At 39.6% G+C, this 9740-nt stretch overlaps 1 gene segment (V, D, J or C); it reads right to left on the reverse strand.

Moving 5' to 3' along the window:
• Positions 1-2223: 2223 nt before the first annotated feature.
• On the reverse strand, positions 2224-2965 carry LOC309401250 (T cell receptor alpha variable 18-like). The segment is given in 2 exons: positions 2902-2965; positions 2224-2525 (listed from the first exon to the last, which is right to left on the reverse strand).
• Between the last annotated feature and the right edge of the window lie 6775 nt (positions 2966-9740).

The following is a 9740-nucleotide window of genomic DNA, read 5'->3' on the forward strand; positions in this document are numbered from 1 at the left end:
CTTGTAAAAATAAAATCATACAAACATAATTTTAAACATATTGCCGTCACAGCGTAAGAGATCATAGCGTTTAAATAACCAAACTTAACATTACCGTCCTAAGAGTAGGCCTAATATTTAACACCAACATTTACACTATATGCAGCTCATCTAGAAAGCAGAGATATTCTTGTTGGATATCTTCAGGAGAGTCCTTCGGGAGAGGGTGCGGCTAAGAAATAAATATTTATTATTATTATTATTATTATTATTATTATTATTATTATTATTATTATTATTATTATTATTATTATTATTATTATTATTATTATTATTTAATGCCGAAGGGCTATGATAAAGATGCTATATATTTAATTTTGCACGTATTTATTGATAGCAGCAAGGTTTGTATTTACACAATATTGGGAAAATGGGAACACTCCATTAGATGAGGATGTAATTCGGAAAATATTAGACTGTGCAGAGATGGACGGATTGATATTAAAAATAAGGAAAAAGAGGGCACAGAATATGAATTAACATGGAATAGACTTTATGAGTGGTTAGAGATAAGAGGTAGAAATTAAATGAAGAGAGATTATTGCTATGTATGAATTAAAAATAATGGTGATTTGTAACTATAAATAAGCTAATCTAATTAACAGAATTACAAATAAGCTAATATCAAGATAAATCTAGTTAAAATTATTCCGTTACGCTATGATTATCCTTATTAATGTATGTGTTCATATTTCCTTGGTATTTCTTTGCTTTTCTGTAAATGATATGCCCTGACAATACACTCTATCATCTCACCCCATTCCTACGAGGTCTTTAGGGCTTAGACAACTTAGAACTATTCAGTCTGACCTAAGTGTAGTACATAAAATTATCTGTATTGTTTATGAATTTTAAAAATAAATGAAAGAAAAATATATTGTTGGTCAGGTGAATTGAGTGTGAAAACTGAGGGGATAAATCCACGTGAGAGGGACAGAGAAAGAGAGATCTTCATGTTTTATTTTATTTATTTTGTCAAGAATGTATTAGTTAACATATATAAGTATAAACATGATTTTCAATGCATGAAAAGGATATGAATAAAAAGAAACATTAGGACAGGTAGGCACTTTGTTGTGCTTATGCACGGCCCTTACAGACCTCTTAGGAATGGGGTGAGGTCAACAGTAGACAATCTAAGGTTAAAGTTTTGAGGGTTTGGAGAAGAAACCACAGAGTCAGGTAGTGCAATTCCAGTCACCGACCACTCTGTTGCTGAAGTCGTATTTTCTGCAGTCAAGTTGAGAGTGGTTTACCTTAAGTTTTTATCTATTATGTGCTTGTGTGTTGTTGCAGTTGAAGCTGAAGTAGTCATTGACAGGTAGGACATTGTAGCAGATAATTTTATGTAGTACACTTAGGTCAGACTGAATGGTTTTAAGTTGCCTAAGCCCAAAATTTCAGGTTTTTGCGACATAAGGTATTCTGTTGCGCGTAGAGGAGCAGAGGACTCTTCTCGTGAAATATCTCTGAACTTGCTCAATTGTATGAATGTCCAATATGCAGTGTGGGTTCCAGACAGATGAGCTATATTCGAGAATTGGTCTAGCAAAGGTTTTGTATGCTCTGGTTAGCAGTACAATATTACCAGAGAAGAAGCTACGCAAGGTTAGGTTAACAACTCTTAATGCCTTTTTGGCAATGTTATTACAGTGGGCTCTGGCACTTAGATCATTAGTGATGAGTCCTCCAAGGTCCTTGACAGAGTGGGGGCAATCTACAAGGTTATGTCCACCCAGCTTGTATTTTGTGTTCTGATTTTTTTTTTTGACAATGTGCAAGATAGAGCATTTATTGGTTGAGATTTGAAGTTGCCAATTGTTTGACCATTCGGACAGATAGTCAAGGTCTTTTTGAAAGGTAGCAGCATAGTTGGTTGCGTTAAATAGTTTTACATCATCAGTGAAGAAAACACAGTTGCTTATGCTATGATCTCAAAGGTCACTCATGTAAGGTATAAAGAGTGTTGGTCTTAAAACACTGCCTTGGGGGACACCACTGTTTATAGGTGCAGGATTTAATAGGGAGCTCCCTATTTTGACCACTTCTCAAAATTAACATGAAATGTGACTCTGAAAGAATCACTCTGGTTAAGTGAATCAGTTGACAATTTCAGGATTCCCCCTGTCTCTGCTCTTAATACTTTTTTCTCTTGTTTTTGATTGTCTGCCCTTCTGTTTCCTGTCACTGTGTATCTCTGAAGGCACAGAAGTAGAGAGCAGAGTCCTTCAACTGGATGGCTGGTTTCTGCATGTTAAAAGTTCCATTTTTCTTGTTTTCATAATGAGTAGCCTGGAAGCCTTGGGCAGTGGTCTGAAAACTGGTCAGCAAGATCTTTAGAGGCTGACCAGGATGCTGAATGTACCAGAATGGATAAATTTGGCCACTGAACTGTGCTTCATAGGCACATCTGAGAGAAAGAGATTGTCCTTCAGTAACTGTCACAATTCCAGATGTTTGGTCCACTGACTGTCCTGTGCTTCCACCTGGAGAGAAGATAAATGCAGAAGGCATGAGGTGAGTTGAAGAGATGGACAAATAGTCCTTCTGCCTCTTTTCAGAAACATCCTGGGTGCTGCTTGGACCGACTTTCTCTGCAAATATCATGAGGGTTAATCTGTAGAAATTTCTTCTCAGATTTATATTCTCTCCATCATTCCCATCGCCAAGCACCCTCGGCAAGCCTACACATGTTCTCCATTCCAGCTGATTACATCTGTTCTTGTCATTCTTTCCCAATAATTTAGTCTCAATTTCCAATAAATCACCCAAAGCAGGGATCCCCAACCTTTTGGACGCCAAATTCATAATTTTTAATCCCACTGACCATTAATATGATCTGCCTTCATTGAAGCTGAATACCTCTGTTGTTGTTCTTGACATTCTTGGCAGGTAATCTAGTGCCAAATTCCCAGGGATCTTCCATGAGATCGTATTCTACCTGATTGCAAGGAACTCAAAGGACTTAAAACGAGCCAAAACATAAGGGTCTAACGTTATGAAAAAATCAATACTTACTTGAAAATGAGATGATGATGATGACGAATAGGACAGACCACATTTTCCTGATGAAGAATGGGCCTAATAATCCCCCCCAAAAAAAATAATTTGGAGGACTTCAATGCTTGTGTTAGGCTTCTGAGGTTCCCTTCCAACTTTGCTATCAAAGACTCAATACACTATCAAAGACACTACACAGCTCTTTCCCTTCGCAAACAAATTGGCTTCGAATATGTAAATTTGGCGGTAAAAGGAAGACAAACTACAGGGTATGGTTTACCACGCATATGCGCTACAGAGGTTATCTTGTATGTAACCTGGTAGGACTCCTGTTGTCTCACGATTGCCACCCTGTGTTTGAAAGGAGATGTTAGAAAGCATCTGGGTTGAAGGAAGGATCCCAGGGTTGGAAGTGTTTATTTTTTCTTACAGGCATTATTAGGCAGCTGAAATGAGAGGCTGTAGTTGAATAAATAGAGGAGAGAGGGAGAGAGAAAGAGAGGAAGGGGCGAGAGGGGAGAGGGAGAGGGGGAGGGAGAGATCTGGATAAAATGAAATGTGAATTGAAGAGTTATTTTTGAGTCTGAAAGAATTAAACTGCAAAACTGAATCCTGATATTGTATGCTTTACTACTTTATTTGTTCAGTCTCTCGGTGAGGGTGAAGAGAATTTTATAAATTTGATCAATAAATAAATATTCAAAGATAGGCAACTGCCAATGCTATCAACTAAAGGACATGAAAGCATCCTTACAGAATACAGAATAACAGAGTTGGAAGAGACCTTGAAGGTCTTCTAGTCAAACCCCCTGCTCAGGCAGGAAGCCCTATACCATTTAAGAGAACTGGTTCTCCAGTGTCTTCCTAAAAACCTAATATTGGAGCACCTGCAGCTTCTGGAGACAAGTCGTTCCACTGGTTAGTTGCTCTAACCGCCAGGAAATTTCTCCTTAGTTCTAGATTGCTTCTCTCCTGGATTAGTTTCCATCCATTGTTCTCTTACCTTCTGGTGCTTTGGAGAACAGGTTTACCCCATCTTCCTTGGGGCAGCCCCTCAAATATTGAAATGCTGCTATCATATCGCTTCATTTCTTCTTCTTCTTCTTCTTCTTCTTCTTCTTCTTCTTCTTCTTCTTCTTCTTCTTCTTCTTCTTCTTCTTCTTCTTCTTCTTCTTCTTCTTCTCCAACTTCTTCTTGTTCTCCTTCTCCTCCTTCTCCTCCTTCTCCTTCTCCTTCTCCTTCTCCTTCTCCTTCTTCTTCCTCCTCCTCCTCCTCCTCCTCCTCCTCCTCCTCCTCCTCCTCCTCCTCTTCTTAATGAGTGATGTAAAGATGTCCCTCCTGGTTTTACTCTGCTATATAATTTGCAGAAATACAAATAAGCTAATAGAAAGATAAATCTAGTTAAAATTATTCTGTTACACTATGATTATCCTTATTAACATATGTGTTAATATTTCTTTGTTCTTTCTTTGCTTTTCTGTAAATGATATTCCCTGACAATACACTGTATTCAAAGTGTTTATGAATTTTAAAAAAATGAAAGAAAAATATATTGTTGGTCAGGTGAATTGAGTGTAAACTGAGGGCATAAATACACATGAGAGGGAGAGAGAAAGAGAGATCTTCATATTTTATTTCATTTCGTCAAGAATGTATTAGATAACATATTTAAGTATAAATATGATTTTGAATGCATGAAATGTATATGAATAAATGGGAATATTAGGACAGGGATGGGAGGCACTTTGGTGCGCTTATGCATGGCCCTTACAGACCTCTTGGGATTGGGGTGAGGTCAACAGTAGACAATCTAAGGTTAAAGTTTAGAGGGGTTTGGGGAAGAAACCACAGAGTCAGGTAGTGCAAGTCTAGTCACCGACCACTCTGTTGCTGAAGTCGTATTTTCTGAAGTCAAGTTTAGAGAGGTTTACCTTAAGTTTGTATCTATTGTGTGCTTGTGTGTTGTTACAGTTGAAGCTGAAGTAGTCATTGAGAGGTAGGACATTGTAGCAAATAATTTTATGTACTACACTTAGGTCAGACTGAATAGTTCTAAGTTGCCTAAGCCCAACATTTCAGTTTTTTGTAACATAAGGTATTCTGTTGCGCCTAGAGGAGCAGAGGACTCTTCTCGTGAAATATCTCTGGACTCGCTCAATTGTATGAATGTCCGCTATGCATGTTCCAGACAGATGATCTGTATTCGAGAATTGGTCTAGCAAAGGTTTTGTATGCTCTGGTTAGCAGTACAGTATTACCAGAGAAGAAGCTACGCAAGGTTAGGTTAACAACTCTTAATGCCTTTTTGTTATTACAGTGGGCTCTGGCACTTAGATCATTAGAGATGAGTACTCCAAGGTCCTTGACAGAGTGGGGGCAATCTACAAGGTTGTGTCCACCCAGCTTGTATTTTGTGTTCTGATTTTTTTTGACAATGTGTAAGATAGAGCATTTATTGGTTGAGATTTGAAGTTGCCAATTGTTTGACCATTCGGACACATAGTCAAGGTCTTTTTGAAAGGCAGCAGCATAGCAAGTTGCGTTAAATAGTTTTACATCATCAGTGCAGAGAACCCAGTTACTTATGCTATGATCCCAAAGGTCATTCATGTGAAGTATAAAGAGTGTTGGTGTTAAAACACTGCCTTGGGGAACACCACTGTTTACAGATGCAGGATTTGATAGGGCGCTCCCTATTTTGACCACTTCTCAAAATTAACATGAGACGTGACTCTGAAAAAAGCACTATGGTGAAGTGAATCAGTTGACAATTGCAGGATTCCCCCTGTCTCTGCTCTTAATACTTTTTTCTCTTGTTTTTGATTGTCTGCCCTTCTGCTTCCTGTCACTGTGTCTCTTGGAAGGCACAGAAGTAGACAGCAGAGTCCTTCAACTGGATGGCTGTTTTCTGCATGTTAAAAGTGCCATTTTTCTTGTTATCATAGTGAGTAGCCTGGAAGCTTTGGGCAGTGGTCTGAAAACTGGTCAGTAAGATGTCTGGAGGCAGACCAGGATGCTGAATATACCAGAATGGGTAATTTATGGTACTTAACTGTGCTTCATAGGCACATCTGAGAGAAAGAGATTGTCCTTCAGTAACCGTCATAATTCCAGATGTTTGGTCCACTGACTGTCCTCTGCTTCCACCTGGAGAGAAGATAAATGCAGAAGGCATGAGGTGAGTTGAAGAGGTGGACAAATAGTCCCTCTGCCTCTTTTCAGAAACATCCTGGGTGCTGCTTGGACCGACTTTCTCTGCAAATATCATGAGGGTTAATCTGTAAAAATTCCTTCTCAGATTTAAATTCTCTCCATCATTCCCATCGCCAAGCACCCTCGGCAAGCCTACACATGTTCTCCATTCCAGCTGATTCCATCTGTTCTTGTCATTCCTTGCAAATAATTTGGTCTCCATTTCCAAGAAATCATCCAAAACAAGGGTCCCCAACCTTTTGGACCCCAAATTCATAATTTTTAATCCCACGGACCGTTAATGTGATCTGCCTTCATTGAAGCTGAATACCTCTGTTGTTCTTGACATTCTTGGCAGGAAATCTAGTGCCAAATTCCTAGAGATCTTCCACGAGATCGTATTCTACCTGATTGCAAGGAACTCAATGAATTTAAAACGAGTCAAAACATAAGAGTCTAACGTTATGAGAAAACCAATACTTACTTGAAAATGAGATGAGGATGATGACGAATAGGACAGACCACAGGGACATTTTCCTGATAAAGAATGGGCGTAATAATCCCTCCGCCAAAAAATAACTTTGGAGGACTTCAATGCTGGTGCAAGGCTTCTGAGGTTCCCTTCCAACTTTGCTATCAAAGGCTCAATACACTATCAAAGACACTAGGCCTCTCTTTCCTTTCGCAAAGAAATTGGCTTCGAATATGTAAATTTGGTGTTAAAAGGAAGACAAACCACAGGGTATGGTTTAGAAAGGATATGTGCTACGGACTTTATCTTGTATGTAACCTGGTAGGACTCCTGTTGTCTCAAGATTGCCACCCTGTGTTTGAAAGGAGGTGTAAGAAAGCACCTGGGTTGAAGGAAGGATCCCAGGGTTTTGTGTGTTTTTTGTTACAAGCGTTATTAGCCAGCTGAAATGAGAGGCTGTGGTAGAATAAATAGAGGAGAGAGGGAGAGAGAAAGAGAGGGAGGGAGAGGGGAGAGGGAGAGGAGGAGGGAGGGATCTGGATAAAATGAAATGTGAATTGAAGAGTTATTTTTGAGTCTGAAAGAATTAAACTGCAAAACTGAATCCTGATGTTGTATGCTTTACTACTTTATTTGTTCAGTCCCTCAGTGAGGGTGAAGAGAAGTTTATAAATTTGATCAATAAATAAATATTCAAAGATAGGCAACTGCGAATGCTATCAACTAAAGGACATGAAAGCATTCTTACAGAATACAGAATAACAGAGTTGGAAGAGACCTTGAAGGTCCTCTAGTCCAACCCCCTGCTCAGGCAGGAAGCCCTATACCATTTAAGAGAAATGGTTATCCAGTGTCTTCCTAAAAACCTAATATTGGAGCACCTGCAGCTTCTGGAGACAAGTCGTTCCACTGGCTAGTTGCTCTAACTGCCAGGAAATTTCTCCTTAGTTCTAGATTGCTTCTCTCCTGGATTAGTTTCCATCCTTTGTTGTTTTATCTTCTGGTGCTTTGGAGAACAGGTTTACCCCCTCTTCCTTGGGGCAGCCCCTCAAATATTGAAATGCTGCTATCATATCGCTCCATGGATATGAATAAATGGGAATATTAGGACAGGGACAGTAGGCAGGCTGGTGTGCTTATGCATGCCCCTTAAAGACTTCTTAGGATTGGGTGAGGTCAACAGTAGACAATCTAAGGTTAAAGTTTTGAGGGGTTTGGGGAAGAAACCCCAGAGCCAGGGAGTGCATTACAGTCACCAACCACTCTGTTGCTGAAGTCGTATTTTCTGCAGTAATGTTTAGAGAGGTTTACCTTAAGTTTGTATCTATTGTGTGCTTGCGTGTTGTTGCAGTTGAAGCTGAAGTAGTCATTGACAGGTAGGACATTGTAGCAAATAATTTTATCTACTACACTTAGGTCAGACTGAATGGTTTTAAGTTGTCTAAACCCAAAAATTCAGGTTTTTGCGACATAAGGTATTCTGTTGCGCGTAGAGGCGTGAAGGACTCTTCTCGTGAAATATCTCTGGACTCGCTCAATTGTATGAATGTCCGATATGCAGTGCGGGTTCCAGACAGATGAGCTGTATTCGAGAATTGGTCTAGCAAAGGTTTTGTATGCTCGGGTTAGCAGTACAATATCACCAGAGAAGAAGCTACGCAAGGTTAGGTTAAAAACTCTTAATGCCTTTTTGGCAATGTTATTACAGTGTGCTCTGGCGCTTAGATCATTAGAGATGAGTACTCCAAGGTTCTTGACAGAGTGGGGGCAGTCTACAAGGGTGTGTCCACCCAGCTTGTATTTTGTGTTCTGATTTTTTTTTTTGACAATGTGTAAGAGAGAGCATTTATTGGTTGAGAGTTGAAGTTGCCAATTGTTTGATTATTCGGACAGATAGTCAAGGTCTTTTTGAAAGGTAGCAGCATAGTTGGTTGCATTAAATAGTTTTACATCATCAGCGAAGAGAACACAGTTGCTTATGCGATGATCGCAAAGGTCATTCATGTAAAGTGTATTGGTCTTAAAACACTGCCTTGGGGGACACCACTGTTTACAGGGGCAGGATTTGATAGGGCACTCCCTATTTTGACCACTTCTCAAAATTAACATGAAACGTGACTCTGAAATATCACCATGGTTAAGTGAATCAGTTGACAATTGCAGGATTCCCCCTGTCTCTGCTCTTAATACTTTTTCTCTTGTTTTTGATTGTCTGCCCTTCTGCTTCCTGTCACTGTGTCTCTTGGAAGGCACAGAGATAGACAGCAGAGTCCTTTAACTGGATGGCTGGTTTCTGCAGGTTGAAAGTCCCTTTTTGCTTGTTTTCATGGGGAATGTGAGTAGCTTGGAATCCTTGAGCTTGGTTCGAATAAGATGCCAAAAGGAATTCTGGAGGTTGACCAGGAAACTGAATGTACCAGAATTGAAAGTGTGTGCCTCTAATCTGTGCTTCATAAGAACAATTGAGAGAGACAAGTTGTCCTTCCGTAACAATCACAGTGCCAGATGTTTGGTCCACTGACTGTCCTGTGCTTCCTCCTGGACAGAAGATAATGAAGAAGACATGAGTTGAGCTGGAGAGGTGGACATCTGTTCTTGTCATTCCTTGCAAATAATTTTATCTCCATTTCCAAGAAATCATCCAAAACAAGGGTCCCCAACCTTTTGGACCCCAAATTCATAATTTTTAATCCCGCGGACCATTAATATGACCTGCCTTCATTGAAGCTGAATACTTCTGTTGTTCTTCTTGACATTCTTGGCAGATCATCTAGTGTAAAATTCCCAGGGATCTTCCACGAGATCGTATTCTACCTGATTGCAAGGAACTCAAAGAACTTAAAACGAGTCAAAACATAAGAGTCTAACGTTATGAGAAAACCAATACTTACTTGAAAATGAGATGAGGATGAGGATGAATAGGACAGACCACAGGGACATTTTCCTGATGAAGAATGGGCGCAATAATTCCTCCCCCAAAAAATAACTTTGGAGGACTTCAATGCTGGTGTAAGGCTTCTGAGGTTCCCTTCCAACT

Source organism: Natrix helvetica (assembly GCF_964273705.1).
Source record: "Natrix helvetica genome assembly, chromosome: Z".
NCBI classification, from domain to species: domain Eukaryota; kingdom Metazoa; phylum Chordata; class Lepidosauria; order Squamata; family Natricidae; genus Natrix; species Natrix helvetica.